At 41.3% G+C, this 24,993-nt stretch overlaps 1 protein-coding gene across 3 annotated transcripts in view; it reads left to right on the top strand.

Moving 5' to 3' along the window:
• The window catches only part of LOC109852337 (T-lymphocyte activation antigen CD86-like), a 187,783-nt gene that overhangs the window by 69,707 nt on the left and 93,083 nt on the right, over positions 1 to 24,993 (top strand). The window lies entirely within an intron of this gene.

The following is a 24,993-nucleotide window of genomic DNA, read 5'->3' as shown; positions in this document are numbered from 1 at the left end:
AGCGATTATAGGAGGCACGTGGGAATAGGGAGGAAATAGGGAGTGCAACGTTATATAAGCGCCGACGACGATGCATATTGACTCACCAATGCAATCTATCGAGCGATTTCAATTGACATTACCTGTAATGGATCTGCCGATTCTGAGATTAGTGTAAACGTACGTGTCAAATTTGCAATTACATTCAGAATATTCTGTGTGTCAATTAAAATACGTACGTATCTCTCTCAAATGTTACAACAATATTGTAACAATTTTTAATCCTCTTATTGAACAAGAAAACAAATATTTTTATCGCGTTAGACACATTATCGCGATAGGCGCGTTAAATCTCGTGCAAGAGTGTTGCGGGTTTTGCCTCGCGATAATTATCGGATTTTTTCAATCGATCCCGCGCAGCAACACCGATGGGAAAAGCGTTTGCTCAAAGTTTCGACCGAGTTAAGAGATAAGACCGTACGCTTTAGGCAACCCTGTGCGCAACCCTTTGAAATTCATTTGCACGCTCGTAATATCCCAACGCCATCGTAAGAACTGAGGGAAGAGAAGCACGGCCAATGGAAGTGAATTTTAGAACGCGACGCTTAAAACGCGCATAGGGACTCCGACCGCTCAAACCCATGAAATTTTTTACGGTCCTTTATCCCCGGGAAAAACTTTGCAACCGTCGCGCTGAAGCACTTTCATAGAGAGCCGAGCGCGGATAAAGCTTATCCCAGTGTACGGCGTACCAGGTTAAACTTGACTTTTTTTTCATTTAATTAATTCCGGTGCTTCATCTCATAAGATCTATAATAATGCGCATTATAATGAACCGTGTAGAAGAGCATTCAATATTCAGCAATATTATCTCGAAAATTCTAGAATATTGCTTTTCAAGAGAGAAAGAGAGAGAGAGAGAGAGAGAGAGAGAGAGAGAGGCAATAATTCTAAAGAATTTTATACTGTGATAGATATCCTAAGTTCTATGCGATACAAAAAAAATTGACAACTCGATTTCGGTAAATTAGAATCCAATTATTCGTATTGAATCGTGCGTGGAGAACCATTATCATTATAATCTTCCGTTTCATTTTCGGAATTGTCTTCCTCCCTACAAAAAATGTATAAATATAAATTATGGAGCGTCTACTCTTCGATTTAGAACTAATGGAAGGATGTACTAGAAGATGACCAATATGGTCGCGGTCAACGTGTCTCGCAAAATTTGACGGCCGGTTACTTACCGAAATTGATTTTGAGACAGAGTAGAGCCGGTGTCTCTCGCGACGTCGTCCAACGGGGGAAAAGAAACGCGAGAAGGGAAGACAAACGCGAGCGAACGGGAAAGGGCGCGCAGTAGTGCGAACCTTTTGCTACGACGTTCTGACGCAAGGACCTAAGGTTATCAAATTTCATATCGGTCCAAGTTGGGGCGATGCTCTTGGGACTCGGGGACGACCGCGCTACTCACCCCAATTCCCACAGACGATTGCTAGCAGCTGTTGCTGCTGGTCTTATCGACTTCGGGCCACGTAACACCATAGACACTCAACAGCCTCACCGGCTGGCCACGACGTTGTTTTTCATTACCGCATCGAAATTTCTTACTCGCGTGCGTATCCTTCCGGAATCCGAACGCAAACTTTTTCAACAGCGATTCATGACGCGTTGCGCGAACCAACCGCGCTGCGACAGTTTGCCTACTGACGGATTTACAATTGTCACGCCAGCGGTTGTTGTTAGATTTGTGTTAAAGAATATATTATTTGACCTTGTTTTTCTCTGCAATTGTGCAACGCCGGTGTAAAACTTGATTATCCGCGCGAAATTCGATTTTTTCTTTTGTTTTTTAAACGTTCCGAGCAATAATGTACTTTATCAAGACGCCAAAATGATTGAACGTTTTCGCGCTTATATAACAATCATCTCTATTCTCTTATAGATTATATAATAACAGCTTTTGTGTTCGTCTGTTACCAAGATCGCATTTCACGTCGGTATATGAAAATCAGACGTATACCCACACACACGCAATGAAAACACAAACTATTGTTCCGCACATTCCTCGTTGTATATTTAGCCCCGATTGTGGCTGTCCAATTGTCATTTCATACGAACAATGTGAATGTGAATCTCCTCGTATTGAGCAAATAAAATTTCGACGTTTCAAGTTTCGCGTCGGAAACCTGTGATGCAAATACATGGCGCCGTTTACCTGCTTCCTATTGATTTATCATAGAAATAACGTTGATCCCTGAGAATTAGCAGCGAGAGAGGGAGAAGCGAGCAGCGACGATACTATCCATCAGGCTCCGAGGGATAATTTAAGCAGATATGAACTCTGAGAAATACGTCAAATTATTTAACAACCGCGTGTAAGCTCGTGACGATAAGGTAAATGGAAGTGTTCATTTGTAATAGCTGTTAAACCAGAATAACGGCGGGAAAGCGAATATATCTCTCGCGCAGAGAGTTCGATAACTTTCCTCTTGTCAATCATCCCTTATCGAGTAAACGTCATATCCGCCTATTCTTATACCGGATGTGTTATACGCGCGCGTTACACCGTCTTCTTCTTTAAATAAACGAACGAGCTAACGAACGTTCAATTTATAATCCGTCGTTTGACGGGCGCGTGAAACTAGATTCTCCATCGCTTTGAAATAGAAATTTTTTCACGATGAACTATTGTCTCGCAATCGATGCGATCGGTCGGTCCTCTTTCTCTATTTACCTGCCATTTTATAACATGACGTATATATACATACACATACGTGTATACGTATACACATATATGTGCGTATACGTTCGTGCATTTCGGAGCAACGCGCGTTAATTTACAGCTTCCGTTCGAGAGCGTAAATTCAGTTTTCCAACGGCTCAGTATCGTTTACATCGATATTTGGCTACGCTTGTATTTCCCGCGTGCAGTAAATCACTTGTTCGGTCGCAGTTACCCTCTTCTTCGACATCCGGTTCTGTCCTCTTCCGCACGCGCGCGCGCGGGAGACGGGGGACGTTCCCGTGTAACGCGTTGCATCGCAATTACACGAAGAGACCGACGCGTGACGACGCCGCCGCCGCCGGTGTCAAACGTGAAATAGAACGTGTGACGCGCCGCGTGTGTGGCACGTGCCGCTGTTCGAGAATTGTTCCGACATTCTCGCACACCCCTCCCCTCCCAACTGAGATTGTCGAACACGATATGCCATCGCTCTGACAGAATTTGCGTTCGTTCTCGCTCGCAAAGAAGATTTACGACTCGTGTTTACACGAGGTTAAAGAATCGTCTTCAAAAGAAAAACAAAATAAACAGAATGTAAATATCTGCACTGTAAATTTTTTACTTGCGTCTAGAAAACTATTAGGAAACTATTCGAAATCGATTCCGATCGGAATAATTTCGATTTGTGTTTTTTTTTGTTGTCTCTTTTATTGTCTTCCAAAAGGAAGAAAAGAAAAAAAAACGATGTATAAAATTGAAATTATATGTATTCCAAGTGAAATCCAAAAAGTTACAACAGCTACTCTAAAATCTATGTCTGATGGCGGCAACGGAAAACAAAAATCGGAATTCTCGATTCTCATTTATTTATATGTGTAAAAATCGTTGCATATACTCGTTGTATAACTTTCTGTTAATTCGGCAATTTGAATCTAGGGCAAATAATTCAATCGTCCGAGTCAAATGGCGGTCGATTGTGCTATTCACAGATAGATACGGCGTGTAATTTGATTCGTTGGATATAACATCTGCGAGGCAGAGTCGCAGTCACTTCAGCTTCTCAATGAATACTTTTGATTTCGAGTAATAACGCGAAATTAGATTGCAAACGAAAAGCAACACGTGCGCGATCGCAGAATATTGAATCTCGCGTGTGCGCACGCGAGCGTATCTTAGTTGTATGTACGATAAAATGCGATACGCGACGAAGACAAGCCCCGTTTTTCTATGATGTACTTATCTTCGTCCCTCGCGTGGAAAAATATCGTTCTTTTTTTTTTTTTTTTATTCGCAGCGTATGCACATATTGCCTGCACGAAATGTCATTCGGCGCACAATAATTCGTCAGTATGCATAAGAGAGAAAAAAAAAGAGAGAGAGAGAGAGACAGATAGAGAAATCACAGCAGATGCATGATTGGATTGCTCTCTATTGGACGTATCCTAACCTTTCGGTGCAAAACACGTGCGGGTCTATTTTAATACAATCGCCAGTACGAAGTTAAAAATTTGTATTTGAAAATATTTATTGAGAAATATCGATAGCAGTTTTCAGCTTGAAAATTGCATACGTACAAAACTATCTGGAAAAATCTTTTTGTTTCACTTTTATCAAATTTGTCCGATATCGGTAGATAGTGTTTTTTTTTTTTTTTTTTTTTTTTTTTTACAATGACCGTTTTTGTCTAGCAGAATATTTTATTTAACATAAAATAAAATTTTAGTCGTTACACGAAGGATCTCTCGAGTCCAGAATGGTCCATTCATTCGCTCGCATGTGAAATTGGACTTATAACTCGTGTGTATGTGAGCGTGTGTGTGTGTGTGTGCAGCGCGGTGGATATTGGCTTTCGTTGAGTCGTTATATACGTCTGACGAGTCGTTTCTCTGTTCTCCTCGCTCTCGAAACGTACGGCGATACGCCCGCTCGTAAGTGCCAATCGTACCGACGTCACGTACGATTGCAACGTGTCCCGCGCGTCGGATCCGCCAACAAGCCGACGAAACGCGCGACGCGACGCGCAATGGAAAAACGGCAAAGTCCGGCAAAAATTGAACGAGGAGGGGGAAAAAAGGGGAGCGAATTGTTTCGAAACTGTCCTTTTGTTGATTGGAAACGCCATTCCCGAGATCGCCGCCGCGCCGAGATCGGGGGACCGTGTAAAAAATAAAAAAAACTAGAATATTCTATTTTACACGACTCGTTGCGCATCCACGGCGACGTTCTCGTTTTCAATTTACATGATGTACGAGATCGATCAATCAGGAACGAATCAATTGAGTTGGAGTTGTTCGCAACTATTTGTGCTTGTATAACTAGAATACGCGGCAGATGTTGCATTCTCAAGAATTTTTCTATAAAATTCCATCTGTACGATACCGTTTACATATCAATTCATCATTCTGTGTTTTGAATATGCAATAATCTTTGAAAGGATATGGTTGTTTCACGTCAAAATATCGGATTACTGTAATATTATAATATAATTTGCTGACCGTATATGTGTGTGTGTGTGCGCGATATGGAAACCGCGAGTTATCACCGATGCTTGTGTAAACACATAATTATCGCGCGAAATGAAATCATGTTGTTATTCGTTATTTATTAATTTTTTTCATACCTAATTAATCGCGCTCATTAATATAAACAGCGAGATGAAATTGCATCGCGGGCCAGTAAAGACTTGTCGGTAAAGAAAGACGACAAAAAAAACACGTAATATACGTCTCGGGACTCGCGCTTTTACCTTTCCGTGGCGTCATCCTTATCCACTTACCTGAGTGCACACCTGACGACGACGTCACAAAAAAGCTCCACGTCTTTTTTACCTGGCTGCTGAAAATTGCGCTTTAATGGCGATACCGACGTTGCTGGCTGCAGTTGACGGTTAAAATTACCTTCGGATCGGCGATGCACTCGGCGGCGGGATCGCCGAGCTTCTCGCCCGTCAGCGTTATCACTTTATCTCCGACCCCGCAGGTGGTCTGGCGTCTGCCTTAACCGTGGCGTTAAGAAAAAAAGAGAGTAAGAAGGAGAGAGAGAGAGAGAGAGAGAGAGAGAGAGAGAGAGAAAACGAAAATAAAGAAAGAAGAAGAAGAAGAAGACGGACTACATCTTCTAGAGAAGCGCGTAGTACAACGAAGTTGAGCTTCACTCGTGCACGAGGCGCGCGTCTTTCGTTTTTACGCAAAAGTTATCGAAGATTATAAATCACGATGCAGACGCGCGCGGCGTTTTCTATAAGTTTCCGCCGCCGTGATGATTGATAAGCCAACTTTCGCCGAGCTCGCCGTATAATACACGGAAGTTAAGATACCCCCGTATGCACACACTGTGTAGTTTCAATATTTTCTTGTTGCGCGCCTTCCAGAAAACCGACCTTGACGCGAGAAATTGTGATGGGATATTGAGGATGCATTTTCCACGGAATCAATACTCAAATGCAATCGCGATATATATATATATATATCTATAATGTCTGTATGTACATATATCGCAAGTTCTTCGTTTATACTTCAAATAAGTTACATGCTATTGTTATGTTATTAATAACGCGCCTGTCTTTTAATTTATTGAGAATAGATAAAGCATTCAAAATTAACCGCAAAAATCTTTGAGAGAAAACTACGACGCAATAATTCTCTTTGCTTTCATCGCGAGTGTTGATTTCATTTAAAAAATACAAACTGAAAAAAAAGCACACCGATTCGTGCGAAAAAATTATCGCGGTTCGAAGGCTGTACGTCAAAAGACAACAATCGAGTCACGCGTTGCCACTAAGCAACGATGGCAGCTGGCAAAAGCTGTCTGTTAGAAGAATACTCCTCGCAAAAGCGAGACCAATGACGAATAACGATACCGATTATACAAGCGTGTAGGTGGATGTTGAACGAGAGAGGAAGAGAATAGAGCGAACGTTTTGGCGGAGTTGCGGGGTCGAGAATTACTCGCGCGAAGCGTTGCCGGAATGGTAGGAAGCAATTAATAACTTTGTCGTGGCAGGCGGGCAGACCTGTAGGCAGGAGGGAACGTTGGGCAGACTGGCAGGCAGGTAGGCAGGCAGGCATGATAGCTGGAGCCACGTTGCAATAATTACGACGTCACGCCTCCTGCCCAATCTAATTAACTAATGCAACTCTTCCCTGTCTCTCTCTTTATCTTGCAGTCTCTCTCTCTCTCTCTCTCTCTCTCTTTTTCCATCTCGCGATCTCGTGCTTTTCCAACTTCCTATTTTCTCCTCACGTTTTCTCGCCTGTTTTATTGACACAGAACCGCTCTTTTGCGAATTCACCCCAACTTGTAAATATCGCCAATCAGCGGTCGGGAAAAACTCGGGAACCTTTCAGCGCGAGATATTAAAAATTGTTCGCGAAATGATTAATTATACGACAGATATAAATATAGAGGGAGGGCTGTAGTTTCGAGATTTAATAAATGACGAATCGAGTGATTTATCGTTCGAATATTGCGCGGAAATTAATTTAAACGGCGATAATTATCGAATTCGAACAGTGGTGGCGCGTTTCAACAATTCGCGTCAAAACTTGGGCATTGAAGAAGTCATCGTCGATATATTTCGACGGTTTCTGATACTGAGAACAAAAACACGGACGTTACGCGGCTCGTACCGTACGGGAAAATTTCCCGCTAAGACGTAAGACGCGAGATATTTCATCGTTGGCAACGCGAACATTTAGACTGTCAAGTCTTAATGTCGGCTCTCTCTCACCTTAGTCTGAGTTTTTATTTATGATCAGCCCTCACGTTCCCAAATGTGGCACTTAAACTTGGAAGGGGGAAGGAAAATGGCCGCGCGTTTCGAGGTAAACGTTGAACGCGTCGCTGAATATGGCCCCATTGTGTCCACCGGATAGACATTACGGCCGTCGTCTTTACGATGCTACCGACGTATATGCGACAACATTACGCGGGAAAAGCTCCCTAAATCGTCGTCGGTGCTCATTAAGCACGGCGCGCGATCATCTGCACGCGAATACGCGCGCCTACGTATGTACAACGTCCGGTGTATTCCGGCGACAGTTGATCGACACGTGCACACAACGCGACTTCCCTAAAGCGACAATCGATTAAACATGCTCAGGACGCACGTCCCACATCAGCCGGCGAAACACGATGGATGAACGATTCACGTGCTAAACTAGATAAATCTGTTTTTATTGAGAACGTTGTCCGTGCCGGGCCGCAAGATAGATCTCTCGACGGTGTTCATTAGCGCAGAAAAAATCTCAATTACATTACGGAGCTGTCGGACGAGCGCGACTCGCTTTTAACCAAATTACGATTTTATACGTCGGATCTAAGCGAGACAACGTGCAATAATTGATTTCAAATAAAATACGATTTAAAAGTGAATATTTGTATTACTAAAATATATTGCGATACTGTGTGTCGCTTTTACAAATAAATATTTAATTGACACATAAGGTTCTTCATGTATGTAACTTAAAACAATTGAGATAAAATTACGATAACTTCGCAAAATTAGAGTTTCAGAAGAAATGAATACAGAATAGTGCGATAAAAAAAGAAAAAGAAAAAAAAATGAAATAACGTTTTTACTCGACCAAAAATCTGGGAACTTCCGTTACCTCGAAGTAAATCTTGATTAAACTTTGGTCGTACAGAGACGGAGAAAGGCGGAGGGATGAAAGATTCTTTAGTCGACAGATTTACCTCGTCGCGGAGATCAATGAATTCCGAAGCGCCAAGTATTTCAAGTGCTTCGAAAGTTTCCTCTTTATCTACCCACGTTCTCGGTCGGTCGCCTTTTCTTTCTCCGTCTTCTTTTTATTCCCTCGTCATGCTCGATGGACGGCGAGAAACAAGAAGATGGGAGGTGAGAGGAGAGAGGGAGGGAAAAAATTAAAAGAAACTCTCGCAAGCAACGCGGTGAATGCATTACATGTCACAGAGGGTGACCGACTCGTCGAATGGCATCGTCGTGAAAATCACCGAGATTTTTCCCCCAGGATAAATGGAAAGAAAATTTTATCCCCGCTACGTGACCCACCTACGCGCGGTCTGGCCGGTTCAATTCTCCTCGTCTATTCATTAATTCCCGAGATGAGGTCATTTGTGCGACTCCTTACATATTCTTCGAATAAATGACACAAGAACGAAGAAAGATAAAAATATATACGTGCGAGAAGAGAAAAAATTTTCGATTCGTTTCCGTTGTGCGACTTGTTCGTGCGACCCAAAATCTATAATTTATGAAAAAAACAAGAACAATAGGATAGTTAGGAACTTTCACACTTTCGTGAAATAATCGATGTCAATTAAAAAAATCGCGATATTATTGTCTTAGTTTATACAAATACGATAAATCAGTTCAGATCGCGAGCAACACGCGCGAGAGATGCCATCGTCTCTTGCAACGCGCCTTGCTCGCTACACATTTCGCTGAAATACTGCGACCAGATACGTAGTTTTTATTGGCCAACCGGGAGGTTTATGTGCCTTCGTTCTGGCGCATAAATTTCTATTCCCGGCTGGAAGTTGGAGCTTATTTCGCGTGATGGAGAAGGCGTCAATGGCATCCCGGGCGTTACGACAGTCTGGGAGAGCAATAAGACCGCCGCGCCGGCTCTCGGCGATTGCTTCATTTCCGTAAAGAGGCAGGCTATCTGCGCTTCCGTTTCCATCGAAACCTGTCGGGGTCTCTGTACATATATATCGACCGTGTGCCACTAACCAGCAAACACTTTTTCACGCCAAGCCGACAATCGTTTCTCCGGAATCTGACAGCAAGCCACTACGCGAATGTATCCCACATCGTTACTTCCTTCGCGAGATGGATTAAATAAATCTCGCGGAATATCTTTTCTCGGGATATAGTTGAAAATTTGGTAAAATACAAAAATAACGAAAATTGACAGCATTTTCGTCGTTCAATTTATGTTTTTCTAGAAGATCTTATATTTCTTATAAATGTTTAAACATTTGATAAAATTTTCGCTGATATTTATCTTGCAAGTGCCCAAGTTACTGTCGCCTTCCTTTTCGCGCTGTCGAAAAAAAAAAAAAAAAAACAACTAAAAGAACTACACAACTCGTTGTGCATTTGATCTCGTTTTTGTCGACTAGTCGATTTCCGTCGCGTCAATAGCCAAAAACGCGCTGATACTGAAAATTCCGTTGCCTATAGTCGACCTATAGTATAGAGCGCGAATCGGGTGTGTATGCGCAGCCTACGGCGCGATGTAGGCCATGTGCACGATAAAAAAAATGTATATGACACTGGGCATTTTTTTAATCATTTCCAGTCAGCGGACACGTCGCGTCGCACAATGCGACATACTGGAAAAGCAATAGAGCAAACATTGTACATCGATGTGGCTATACGTAACATTTGCGTGTAACAAACAACTCACGTAGATATCGGTATAGCGTAAAATAAACCAAAGGGCGCGGGTAACATGTGAAAAAATTAAATTTGCTGCGCGATACAGCCGCGATCTCTTTTTCGCTGGTTATTTGGCTGGCAGGCTCGATTAACACGCGCATCAAACGCACCACGTTTCTCTCTCTACGCATGCGGGATTTCGTTCGCGCGCACGGAGCATCTGTATGACAGAGCAAATTAATTAAAACAAATCCAAACATTGTGTCGCGCGGAAGTTCGTAGTATGACACGGGGAAAAGTATGAGAGAGAGAAAGAGAGACAGAGAGAAAGAAAACGCGGTACGGTCGCGAAGAGACAGGTAACAGACAAATAGCCGACGATTTCCGACGTCATCGGCGGAAACTGGCGCAAGAGAAAACTGCTGCGGGAGAAATTGAATAATTAATCGAGCAAAAAATCAAGTCCCTTCTGCGAATAAGTTCAACAAAAAAGTATTCGAGTATCTTTAACCGTGCGGGCGCGCTTCGTAATTTCTTGACCAAGTTCGCGTAGTCAGCTTGTTTTAATGGAAAACTTCTTCTCATCCAGATTGGCAATGTAAAACTCCACCAAGTACCTTGTAAATCTTTCTTTGCTGCACTTTGCTTACTTACATACACGCGTAAATTAATAACAATGCATTAAGTTATCGGTTTGGAAAAGTTGAAAACGTCTTTGTCGATATGGCGCGCACGCCAAAATTGAGACGCTACTCCGCGTCCATCCAGTGTGCTAATTAATACGCAACGTCGCGTTTATTTCTCTTACGGCTGTCAGTTCGACGCGATTTGCTCGCAAAGCACGAGAAGCAATAATACACGTGTGTCTACGCAACAGGGAGAGAAATACGCAGGAAATATAAACGTGAAAAACATTCGCGGACGTTTACATGCGATCGAGCTCGGAAACGATGTTTACATTGCGAAGCAACAGACGTTTTGGCACATCGAACAGAGAACGCACGTATGTATATTAAATTTAAACGGAGTCTATTAAATTGTATGCAAAGAAAGACATTGGAGTCCGCGTGTTTGAAGTTGTCGCTTTGACAGATCTGATTAGTGTTTCCTGCTTTATTTCGAAGAGACTATAAGCGAGTATATCCAGTCCTTTCTGTGATTTGTGAAAAGAGTTTCCGCTGATCAATTTTTGAGCGTAAAACTTGTGAAACGCAAAACTATGAAATTTTAATGTCGCTAACTTTGCTACACGCGACAAGTCCCTTGATTAGATGATAACGATCACGCTCTGAAAACACTTTCAAACGAGCGGAATCAGTAAATTATAAAGTGTTTCTCTTGCTGAGAAACTTGCCAACGCGCGCGACTTGGGAGTGGGTCACAGGTATACGTGAAGTATTCTTTCCCGGTACTGGAAAGAACTTAATGGTCAAAGCCGGCGCCAAGTCCCTCATCCTGCTCGCTTACCCTGCAAAAGGGAAGAAGAGAGAAAGAGAGAGAAAGAGGAAGAGAATAGGGCAAGCAAAAAATCTAGATTTTTGTTATTCTTATTCTCGTGATAGGTCGCCGGTGGTGCTAGCAAGACTGGTAATTCACATTTAAAAAGTTTCGACGACGCCGAGCGACACGTATGAATAATAAAATAAAACGCGGTGTCATACAATTCAGTCCAATCTAGTTAGACATCTCGATGATTCACGGTGAAATTAATGTATAGCCGGTGAAAAAAAAACTTTTTCCGGACAAAGTAAACGAAGAATTTTTTTTACCCGCGCGTTTTTTCGCGTTAATGTAATAATAGAAACTGTCTTTGAACGTTATAACGAGGGAGTCTAAAAATCGTTATTAATTATCATATAGGTACATCGGTGTGTCTGTCACGTGCACTTTACCGAAGCGTTAGTCCTTTATTATCCGTGTACGGCGGGGCTTTTGTGTACGCCGCGCGCGCGCGCTTAATCATAGCTGTGTACACTATCTTGCACGTGCTTTGAAACTAGTTAAACGCAGAATCGCTAATGTACACGCGAACGAATATCCTAACCCGGAGAGAGACTTTATATCGACTGCCGGTCATTAATTGATTGGGCGATTAGTCAAACCTTGCCGCGCGATCAACGACATTCACAGGACACGCAGGCTAATTAATTATAAAATCAAATGCCACTCGTATAATGATAATAAGCGAAGTGGTTTCGGTCAGATACGAAATCGGCTGCATTTTGCACGGCGGAAATAACAATTTCATCTCATTGTGGGAAGCCGCAATTTAATCACCGAGTCAAAAATGACATTTAATATTTGCGCGCGGATAAATATATATATATATATATATATATATATATATATATATATATATATGCATACATGCAATTTATGTGTGTGAAAAAATATAAATATATATAATTTTTCAAGTTTTTCCTGGTTGAATTCACATTATATTGTCTTCAATGATTGGTTCTGCCACTTGTAACTGAAGGGGACACGCGCGATCCCTTTTTCAGGGAGACAATTATTTGCGATATCACGTGGCACATGCAATTGTGAGGTAAAAGTATCCCCGTAAACTGAAGCCTTTATCGATCAGACGAGAAAACGAAGCGAGAAAAGAAAGAAAGTGACGGTGACAGAGAGAAAGTGAGAAAAATCGACAGATATGACGGAAGGAAAAATAGGAAGATAGAAAAAGAGTGACGAAGAGGAAAACACTGCGGAAAAGTGGTCTCGAATACAATAGCACAAAATGTATGAATTTTCCATGCCAAGCTTCATCTCTTGCTGATCTCTCTTTTTCTGAGCGACCACAACGCGGCGCAAACTAAGAGACATTACTTCCGCATTTCCCTACCCGGGAGATTAATAACTTTTCTCTCTCGTTTACGCGCAGTCAGTAAACTTTTTGAAACATTCTTCTCGCGACATGGAGTGTAGCGTCCGAAAAAAAATTAGAACAATAACGAACACAAAAAATTTCGCATCTCTTAAAAGTAACGCGCAAAAATCGTGCCATACAGAGAATGTTTTGTTCTTAAAATTGATTTTCTTTTTTTTTCTTTTTTCTATGTACCCCCTCATATGTGCCGGACGTGGGTTAAGTAAGAGAATTACTTTGCTTCGTACATCTTTTTCTCGAGTTTTGTTTTTACAGAAAGAAATCGTTTTAACGAGGCGGAAATTCTAAACGACTCTACCGAATACGATAATGCACGACTTTCGTGTAATCGATTCGCGATACGCGTAACTCGATAATCGATAAACCAAGACACGGTCGTCAAACTAATGCACTTTCCCGTTCGTCCCGAGGAAACGTATAATCGGGGCGAGGTGAGTTCGCGCGAAATCTCACGCGACTTAAAAACTTTCTAGCCACTTCACGTGCAGTCAACTACTACCACCAAGCAAGTTCGTGCTTTAAAGCGAGCAAAGCACGCATGCAAAGTGCCTTGGCGGCTCGCTTTACGTAAACCGCAAACGCCGACGCAGGCTAATTTCTAACTTATCTCTCTTTCTCTCCGCCCGTCGCATCTGCTTATCTTGAGGGCAAAGTACATCGTAAACATCATTTGAGAAATAATTTCTGAAACACACTGAATAATTCCCCTGGCTTATTAATCGTGCACAAGTCTTTAGAAAAAAAAACTTATCTTTCTATTATAAATAACAAATATTATAAATACTGTACTATAAACTTCACTTACAACTTACACTTTTACTTCACGTACAAATTTCAAAATTATTTACCCTGTACTAGCACAACACAGGCGCGTGCTACGCACAGGCTATTGTTATTTTTATTTTATCGTTGTGTCAGTGAACATAATCTGTCACCGTAAGGACAGCTAGTATATACGTCTTATAAACCATATAACACACATGATGTGAATACATATGAAAGTCACACTTGAAATATAGTCACGTGACCGAGATCAGTGACTTCGCCATAATCACGTGATCGAAGTCGATGACCCCGCCGCGGTCGCGCGACCGAGGTCAGTGACCCCCCCGCGGACGCGTGACCGAGGTCAGTGACCCCCTCGCGGTCGCGCGACCGAGGTCAGTGACCCCCTCGCGGTCGCGCGACCGAGGTCAGTGACTTTGTCGCGGTCACGTGACCAAGGTTAGTAACTCTGTCGTAGTATATATAATACAATTTAATGTATAATATTATAAATATATAATAAATTATATACATAACATATATTATATATAATAGTAGTAGTATATTATATATATTATACATAATGTATATTTTTAGTCACGTTACTGTAGTCACGTGATTGGATATAGATTTCTTGAAATATTGCTCCATGGAAATCTCTTTACTTCTCAATCGCAAGAATTTTGCGTACAAGAGACGAGTGTCTTGCGCCGTTTGAGCGCGACTTCGTTTTGCGCGTAAACTTGGCGCGAGGCACTACGTGCGTCTTGATATGTACGACATAAATCGAGAAACACATGCTAGTGATTATTTTTACACACGCTTTTTCTGGTAGAATTCTCACCTTACACGTTTGTTTTTCAATTGTTTTTCTCATTGAATCGAATGTACGCTGAAAGCTGTGCTAAGTGCTACTAAAAAAAAGTTAGTAGTTTTCTCAATTTCTTCTACGACAATAGCTTTAGCTACTTAATTGCCGGTTTCAGCATTCTGTGAAGTTTGCTTGTTGCATCGGTCTGAGTGATATAACCAGACGGCTTCTCGTTTGCGATAATGAGATTATCGTCGCTGCGCGGAGTCGAGTGATAGTGTCAAACGAGAACGCCATCAGCGTCGAGAAAAAAAATATGCAAAGTAACGCGGCGGTCGGGACAAGAGGCTTCGGATGCGATGATAAAAAGAGCATCGTGTCTCTCTAGATCGTTGCTGGACCGCCGAACAACATCATCCATAATACACAGGATCGCGCACGAGAATACTGCGCTTTATAGTTCACCTGTCGTAATTCAAAAAAATAGTAGTTCACTGCTGAGCGACGAAAATAACGCTTTCTTTTTTTCTGTACTGATAATACCGAATATGTATTCAAATTTCGAAAAATTTTCCATTTCGAAAATATCACTACGCGCTCGGAATTCTCTACAAATTGCTGACACGGATTTTATTATAGATATAGACGTGATATCAGAGAAAATTGAGGTACATATCTCTTTTGCTTCGATAGTACAAAATTGAGTGCAAATGTTAAAATCACATCGAGCCGCTTCGTCCATTCATTCGCGCAACAAAGATTTTTTTATTATCAAAAAAGTGAAATTTGGAAGAGAAGTAAAAGATTAAATTGGCAATTCTTAATCGAGAAGCAATCTGAGAGGAAGGCAACAATTCGCGAGAGAGCAGTTTGACCGGCACCCTATACATAATGAAGCTACGAGGGAAAAAAAATCGTGCACACGGACCAAAGCTCGCCTGCTTCGCTCGCACGTGAATTCCGGGAAGGACGCGTGTTACTGCATGCGGGCCCGTTGAATAATGAAACGATCCTAGCTCGAGAGAGAAAGAGAGAGAGAGAGAGAGAGCATGCTTGTCGATTTCGCGTATCTCGCTCGCTGTACAAGCACTTCGTTTTCGCCAAATCGCAGAACGCGACTACTTTCTCGCCGTTTAATGCTCGGAGATTTCTGGACGATCTTTCACTTAAACACCGTTTTTTTTTAAATCTGGACGCAAATTAATTCCGAAACGTACATACATTGTCAAAACGCATTCTTAATTAACTCCAAGATGCATGTATGCGAGAAAGAACGTTATTTTGATCTCCATGAATAAATTTTTTCATCACAAATATTCACATAAAACAAGATAATTAAAGCGCGTAACATGTGTGATTAAAAATACATTAACAACGAAAAATGCTTATCAAACAAAAGAAACCGTAATACATATTTTTGATGTATAAAATTACCATCAAATCTGATTACATATGATAGATTTTAATTTCTGTGTGCTAATTACCATTAAAATAAAATTTCTCGGTTCTTGAAGAAAAAAAAACAAAATGTAAAAGTTTTTTAAATTACGAGCTTTTATAATACATGAGAGAGAAATCCCGCGCGCAATACACACACAGTTCGTATATAAAAATTATTTCGCCTAATCAAATCTACAATTAGACGAATAGCTAATGAAAAAGAGAGAGAACAAGAGAGAAAGGACGAGGAGAGATAATGATATTAATAGCATTAATTCTCCAATTTGTTGCTCATAAACGGGTTATATAGGGTAACCACAATGAATGCCGGTGGTTAATTAATATTTACTTCGTTACATTGATCGGGACTCAGATTGACCGCACTTACGTCAACAATATGCGCTTGATGATTCTAAATTTGGCCAATTTTATTTAATGGGGTTTTTTTGACAATTTCAATTTCCGATTCTGTTTAAATTGCATTTCGCAAGTCAAGCAAACTTTATCCAATAAAAACTTCAAGATAATATCTAATAATTTGCAGCTGTCTAGGTTTGCGTTTCAATTGTAACATATCACGTTGCAATTGAACCAAATTCAATATCATGCGATGACATAAGTCTCGCTCTCAACTGATTTGAGTTCAATTAATAATAACAACTTAGTTAATTCCCGATATCATTGCAAATCTATCACATGTGATCCATTTACAAATAAAATTGCATTTTTTTCTTTTTTTTGTTGCTGCTTTGTCATGACGCTCATTGATTTTCGGCTATTAGTGTCCCAACTTCAACAGTTTAAAAGTATATTACTGAGAATGAGAGAGAGAGAGAGAGGAGATAATTTCAAAAAAAAAAAAAAAAAACAATGAAAATATATGCACATATCGTATATCGCAATATCGATAGTGCGCGCCTATCGTGTTCTAATTTCTAGAAAAAAGTCAAAAACCGATTAAATCTTTGAACGGATAAATCCAAATAGTTTTGAGAGGGAACGATTCGTGAAAAAGAGCACTGGTCCAGAATAAAGCAAACGGCAGTCACGTTACACTCGATAATCCGATAAATGCGATTTCGAATAGCGATTTATGCGTCGCGTGCAACACCGAGAGAGCTCGTTTACGTTCTCGTTTTAACGATCGCTCGCCGAAATAAGAAGTGTCGATCAAATCCCCCGCGTGGCTGACCGCGCGAACGCGATCACGCACCACTCGCCGTATCGCACGTGCGAAAATTACTATAATCGAAAGGCCACGACACAAAAAGGGCTGTGTAAGTGCCATATTCTTTCAAAGAAAATAATTTCTTCATCGGAAAAGACTCTATAAACGCGTTGATATGCGCGAACGACGCTCGTTATATCGCGCTGCGCTTAAATTATTTATGAAACTGAAAACACACGAGAGCGTGACGCCGTCGTTCTCGCGTTCGTTTTTTCGCGCGGATGAATAAAATAGTTTCAGGAAGATAAAAAAAAGTTTTTGTGCACGAGAATTTCAATTTTGGCATTTACAATTAGCGGGACGTTATCGCGGTTAAAACTCGGTTCGAGACTTGCCTGTATATCACGTACACAGAGAGAATAATTTTCTCTTTCTCGTCGAGAGACGAAGCGCAACAACGTCGAACAAGCCGCGCTCGTTGCCATTAATAAATTTACTTAAGCGAATAATCGAGAAAGGATTCCGAGGCTGTACACTGTCTTCGGATATATACGGCGCGACCTTTGTATTCCCGGATCCGGCGTGTATATATATATATATATATATATATACATATTCGTGGCCGTGTATATAAAGGAATCTCCTGGAGGAGAAAAAATTGAAACATTACTCACGCGGCACTATTGTTCTCTACCTTTCGCCCGTCCCCACATGCAAATGGTAGAATTTTCCATCCGCCGTGTATTTCACGTTGAATTTCACGCTGAAGCGCTCTCGATGTAGCTTATCTATTATCCGCATCGAGAATCTCTCTTGTTCCGATAATGGGGCGGTCTAGTGGCATTTGACTTCATCGACTTATCAGCACAATACAATCAATGTCCCTCCTCTATACGCACTTTTCGCGCGCGAAATTAATTATATTAATTGCACATTCGCAACTCCCTCATCCGTGCGAGAAGAAACACAGTCAGTCAGATTTTGTGTTAGAAATCATGCATTTCCGCTTTACATTAAGAAATTAGTCAATATCCAGTTGCTTTTCATACAATTTTAAGCTTATTGTTTGTCATGTACAATTTGTACGTGACAGAACTGTTTGTCTTCGTAAATACAAAACCAATTGTAATTTGTATTGAAAACTAGATAAATGTTATATTTTAATTAAGACTCTTGAAGTGACATTTGAATAAACAGAAAACAAAATTACGATTAAATTCACTTTATATGTAGTTGTTGTTCATCACTTGTTGTTTTAATTTTCCACGTGTATAACCGATTATACACGCTAAACTCGTTTATACGTTAATACGTTTGAGCTTGAACGTGTTAATTTTAACAAAATACTTTATTTATTGGACATTTTATATACATACTATTAATTACTTCCGATTTAGTTACTTCTTTTTCGTTTAGGATCTAATAAAATATTACGCGTAAACTGCGTATTATAATGATGTCTAACTTATATGCTCTTTCATTGGGGAAAAATAAATGCTTCGTAATTTGTTCGCAAAACGAGACTTCACGGTCGCGTAACACACGCTGATACTCATCTAGAGAGCTCACAGAGAGTACGGGATTTAGGGCAGACGAGGGGGTAATCGACGATTAAACTTCGTACGTCGGCGGCAGTCTCGTCGCTCCCACGGTTAGGGTTTAACTCGGTAATAATAACGTTGCCCTGAACCCCGGGTCCCAAAAGTTAACGACGATGTTACGCGCCTGCAAACGGAACGGGCGGACTCATCCGCCGCGCGCTCGCTCGTTTTAAAATTAATCGACCGACCGATGTTCATCGGGGAACGACCGAACTTCCGGACAGCGTTCTCGGAGAAGCGTTTTCGCAGAATTCCCCGGGGTGAGATGAAGGAGATACGCGCGGAGAAACGCGGTGCGATGCGAAATGGGCAACTGAGTAGAATCGTTCAAATTTTCATCAACAACGTCAGGAAAGAGAAGGAGGAAGAGAAAGAGAGAGAGAGAGAGAAGAAGGGACAGGTAGACAAAGCACTTTCTGAAAGTTCGCTTTCGCTTCGTTCGTTCCGCTCAGCCGGAGATTCCGCGACTATGAAGAGGCGTCAAGGAGTGCACGCAACGAATCTCCCGTGCCCATGGCTATCGCGTTTCCCCTTCATAACACCCTCGAGCATTTGTCTTCATTTCTTGCAGTACTCCAAAGCGACGGTACGTAGTTATGATTTAAGGCTGTAGTTTTGCGGTGAAGGTGCGGAAGAACGTGGTGGCGCGAACGTGGTAAAGTGAGCTTTCCTCGTCGTCGTCGTCGTCGTCGTCGCGGAACGACTAAGACGAAGAAGCAAGTTGCTTACGTTATCCCTACCGACAAATCGCAAGAACCGGCAGCGTATATAATCGTTTTTGTTCGCCCAAAACCTCGCCGCACGTTCCTCACCGCGCGGGCACGACTCGACGGCTAATTAGACTATCGCGTGACATGAAAAAATGCCGGGAAAAAACAGAAATCTCCGAACAGCTAGAACGTCGCCTGTGTGTTCCACCGTTTCTCGGATAATCGCAAAATCTCGGATCCGAAACAGAAATGCCTCTCCCTCGTCTTTTATCTGCGATCTTTCGCGCTGCAATGGACGTTGGGCGGCTTATATAATCTGCTCCGCTTTGCATCTCCCGCGCGCGCGGAGAGATCGTTATCCCCGTAGCTTCGTCCGGTGCAATACGTCTCGCGCCTCAGTCAACGAAGGTGTCGTTTACCCGGGGAATCTCGTCGCCGTTATCACCTTGGACGCTCTCTGTTTACAACTTTCCAGTCACGACATGCCTTATTATCGCCCGTGCAACAATTCCGCATGCCGCCTATCGCACGCGTGCGCGCGTTCCCTACTCCGCGGGAAAATAACAACCGACACGTAATTCCGTGCATAACACCACGCCTGCTGCCACTTGAGCGTTAATAAATGCATCGTACGTAGTGTCGCAGCCGTTGCTAAGTCGCCACTACCAGCCAATTCTCTTTCTCGTGTAAAACTGTTGTTGTTGCAAACTGGTGGCGCGCATTTTGCGAATTATATATATTAGATTACATCGATCCGATCGATATCATTAAGTAGAAAATATGTAAAAAAAAAGAACAGCCGAAGTTTCCCGTAGAAGATTTCATCGAAACCTTCTTAAATTTTAGATGTCAAATCCGCATAGGCTCTTAACTCTCTTCTCCCCTTCGTGGGGATTCTATAAACTTTCGGATTATAATCTCAAGATCTTCTGGGATTTTCGATAAGTGTATAAATACTTTAGATTCTGAGAAAGTTTCGAAGTATTTCAAATCAATTATTCCTCTTGCACATAACTTAACAAAAGTGTATTATCTTCTTTATCATAAAATATGTTTATAATATATATCTGTATCTTAACAAAACTATTCTGATTAAATTTCATTATTTTGCAGCGTTATTGAATCGTGAATTAAAACAATATTTTGCAACAATATTTTATAATCTATTACACAAAGACATTTGTAAATTTATAACTGATCTGTAATGAGGAATTTATATCTGATCCGTAATGATAAATTTACGTCGCGAGTTTAACGCGATATTTTCGTGTGCGATTTAATTTCCTTCGTCTATCTGTCGCTCTGAGGGAAAAGCAAATGACTCGACTTAATACAAAAGTTATGGTTACGGCGAACTTAATGTTCGATTATTCGAAGAAAGTGAATCGTTGTGCAGCTAATGGAGATTACGAAATGTGTGTATATTCGGATAAGCTCGCCCGAGAGACGAGATAGCATAAAATCATCTTAACGTAGGTTCCTCGTCAGCAATGGCGTGCGATTTTTTGCAAGTCGTCCTTAGCACCCCCTGCGAGAAGTGCCGGTACTTAACGTTGTATTAAAAGGCCCGATAACATGATGCTCGAGGAAAGTTGTGACGCCATTAAGATAATCTCTCGCGGTGGTATTATGCGATGCCGCGGAAGCAGAACTCTCAGACTCTCGACGGGAATCTCTCGGTAGGGGCAGGGAGGCGCATAGCGGGAAAAGAGGGTGGACGAAGCCAAGGGCGAATATAACGAGAAGCGAGAGGATAACGGCGCAGAAGAAAGTCCGATTACGAAGCGACTGACTCGCACATCTGAGGTGAGACGCAATTAGAAATAAAGCGCAAAAATGTCGAAGCGCGCAGAAATCCGTTCGAGTTTAATCTTGGCGTCCGCGCGTTTTAACACTTAATAACACTTATGACAATCTAATGTGTCGTGATTGATATCGCATCGATTAAATCGGTTTTGACAAAAAATCTGTTATTTGCATGAGAATAATCGAGTAATTTTGCTATAAAAGCATTTGATTCAATTTTTTTATTCTCATTTAATTAGCTGCCAATTTAAATGATTACAAAAATTAAGAAATAAATGATGTCATTACATCTCACATTTCGACGTATTAATGTTCATGTATCTCTCGTAGTTGTAACATTACCGGAACGTTAACGAACATCATTTATTGTTAGTCGGTAGAAATTGGCTTAAATAGCAAACAAGAGAATTAACTTATCCATTCCGCTTCAATTTGCAGTAAGACGAGCAAGAAATAAATGGGAAAAGGAACAAGGATAATTGAGCAGCTTGCGTGAGAAGCAAAGTAGGTCAGCGAAAATCGAAGATTAAATTATTCTGTTTGCAAGATACAATCCCTTACATAATTTCAAGTTTATTCGCAAATATTAGGATCCTGCGCGAGAGTATTTCAAATGAGCGCGTCTCCCAAGAAGCTCGTTAGAGAGTGAAGCGAGTCAGTTTCTGACGCGAGAGACTGATATGGAATTAGTTGGTTAAAAGTTATCGCCGCGCAATGTATTAGAGTTCGAAAAACAAGCGATAGCGGCGGGGGCGATTCCAAGTTGTAATTGAAGTTAAGAGAAATCTTTACTCGCCCGCGCGCTTGCTCGCTCGCGCTCGCGCGGCTGGAGATTTAATCTGTTACTATAGAAAACACGGGGCGCGATATCGTTGCTTTATCAAGTCGAGAAAATCTCATATCGGAAATTGTCTGCTGCGGAATGAATTATACGATACGGGGTTGAGAATAATGAAAGAGGTACGCGAATCGAATTATCCGCAAGCGAAATCGATGCAATTAACACTTAAATGGCATTTTCTGGTTATATCGTCTGTTTAAAAAAAGAAAAAGAAATTGGAACCAATTTCACGAGCTTACGCCATATTTATACATTATATTTATATCTCTCCGCGCGCGTATATTTACGTATATCAACGACGTATCGTTGTAAAACAAAAATATTTACAAGCAAAAAAAAAAGAAGAAACGATTATGTTATTTTTTAGAATTATTTACGGATTTACGGATATTGTAACGCACAGTATGCAATTCAATATATATTGCATAAACTCTCTCTTTGAAAGTTAATTAAGTTTAAAAAAATTACCGACTCTGTGTGAAATATTCCACGTGTCTGCCAGGCGTACAATAACATTCCCTCGATAAAGTGGGAGTTAGTTAGATATTTAAATCAGTCGAAATAATCCAAATGCGAATAAACACGTTTTACCATTACAAATGCGTTATTAGTTTGAACGTTTGCGAGCGAGCGTAGTTACTTTGTTAAAATCATTAGTAGCCTTCGTCAAAAACAGCAGCAATGTTGCACATGCGTTGTATCGGAGCGATACATTGTTCGGGCGTAATGCGAAAATATATCGCGTGCCGCAATTGTGTACTTACGGTGACGGGTCGGTAAAATGTAATAAGCTCGTTCCTATCGCGCGTGGAATACGCGCTTTTGGGTCGGCGTATAATGCGCGCGTCTGCTATAAATTTATTCTTACATAAAACATCGTGCGAGTGTGGCTCCGCACAATTCTCCTCCCCCATAACAACGTAATACAACAAACGCTTAAGTAAAACGTGTTAATGCCTCGAAGTAAATTGCTCTCGACCGGAAACGCACATCGAATTATCAGCACAAAGGACAGATTATTGCATGGGTCAATAATTACGGGCGGGTAGAATCTAATCGACTGCTACCTGATTGCTAACCGTTCATCCTGTGCCAAGGATCGAATATCCATGCTAAACCATTAACAATGCGCAGCATCGATTAAAATGAAATTAGAACGCGACCGCAATGCTCCGCTGATATAAATTCTAGCATACTTCTTGTGTGCTTTACGCAATTTGCGCGTGTTTCTTCCGAAAATTACATGACTATGTGTTTACTCACGAATTTCTCGTACAACATCGAAATTGTTTAAAAACAAGTATGATTTCTATAATTATAATAATAAAATAGAAGCATGTACACATACATATAAGTACACTTTTCTTCTTTGAAATTTATTGTGTACGAAAAGATGCGCGCGAAAGACAAAAAGTTTTCTTAAGAAGCGACAAAAGAGATTAAAGTTCGAACATCGAAATTGACTAAACCGATAAACCGAGACTTGCCTCGACGTCGTCGAGGTTGAGTCAACGACTCTCGACCTCAATTAGCATTCGATCTTCGTTTTTCTTTGTTTCCGTTTTTTTTTATCAACACAAAAGCGCGTCAGCGCTTCAAAAGAATGTTTCGTGTCGATAATTACATGCGCACGCGAATCCAAGTATTTTAACGGATCTGTGTTGCGCTCGGAGAAAATTATTTTGCGCCGGAGGGAGGCTGGACGAGATGTATTGTCGACGAGTGTATCGAAATACTTGCTGGACGGCAGGCAAGAGCGGTGAGAGAGAACAGGTGGAGGGGCGACAAGGCAGAGCCAGGTAGGGTGAAAGTCGTCCGGGGGTGGCGTGTAGTTGACGCTTTATCGGAAGAGCGCTCTTTTGTTAGAAAGTCAATACCTGTGAAGAGACCTGGGCGCTCACTTCCTGATACGCTCGCGTTAGAGAGTACACTTTAGAGCACGCATAAAGCTTGTGTGATTTTTCTGGCGGAAATGTTCTCCTCTTCGGGAAAATTACGCGCGTTCTACGATATCCGTAACGTAAGATGACGTCGTGACGAGACGATGATGACTCACACGACACGACGCGACGACGTGAGAGTTTTTTGATCCTCACATTTTTTCAAGAGATCGCAATCCTGTTGCTTTTGATAATGATAATTTGTTGAAAAACTGATGCTCGTATTAAGATGTGCGTATACACTCGCCTCGCCGAGATCGACCTCGTCAATGAAATATACGACAAAGTTTTATTCCTGATATCTCAAAGTGACCGTTCCCGACGGAATCAAACGAATAAATCACAAGCTGTCACTCGCGAGATATTTCCCGCTAATGCATTATGTATTTTCTGTTGCCGATTCGATTTCGAAAAAAATAACATTCCGCTGAAGAATCGCTCTCTCTAAAAGGGATTCTTCGTGTCTCGGATCTTTCGCCGGCAATCCGTTCATTTCGAGTTTCCATCGATGAGATTTTACTATTTAAATTTCTCGGCGGAATATCACTGCCGTGAACGCTGCTTTACGACGTAAATACATCAGTCATCCGTTTATCCGCAACGTTGCGTGATTGCATCGCACCAGGATGAACCGCATAATCATTGGCTATTCAGTTTTATGAAGTTTTAAACAGAGTAATTGTCGAGTTTCTATACGTATCTCTCTCTTTCTCTCTCTCTCTCTCTCTCTCTCTCTCTCTCTCTCTCTCGTTTTTCCGAGCACTCTGAAAGAAATCATAAATTTATCCAGCGTAATTTTCAGAAGTGGCCAGCATTTGCACATTGTCGCGCGTTTTAATGGAAATGGTGTTGAAAAGTCTGTTTCGACAATTTGCACACAGATTATATTTGTACACGTTTTCCATGTTATAAACTCGTTATTAAACAATATATATATATATATAT

The sequence above is a fragment of the Pseudomyrmex gracilis genome, unplaced genomic scaffold (genome assembly GCF_002006095.1).
Source record: "Pseudomyrmex gracilis isolate BER0280 unplaced genomic scaffold, ASM200609v1 scaffold_28, whole genome shotgun sequence".
In the NCBI taxonomy this organism is placed as follows: Eukaryota; Metazoa; Arthropoda; class Insecta; order Hymenoptera; family Formicidae; genus Pseudomyrmex; species Pseudomyrmex gracilis.
This window is presented reverse-complemented; position numbering and strand designations above follow the sequence as displayed.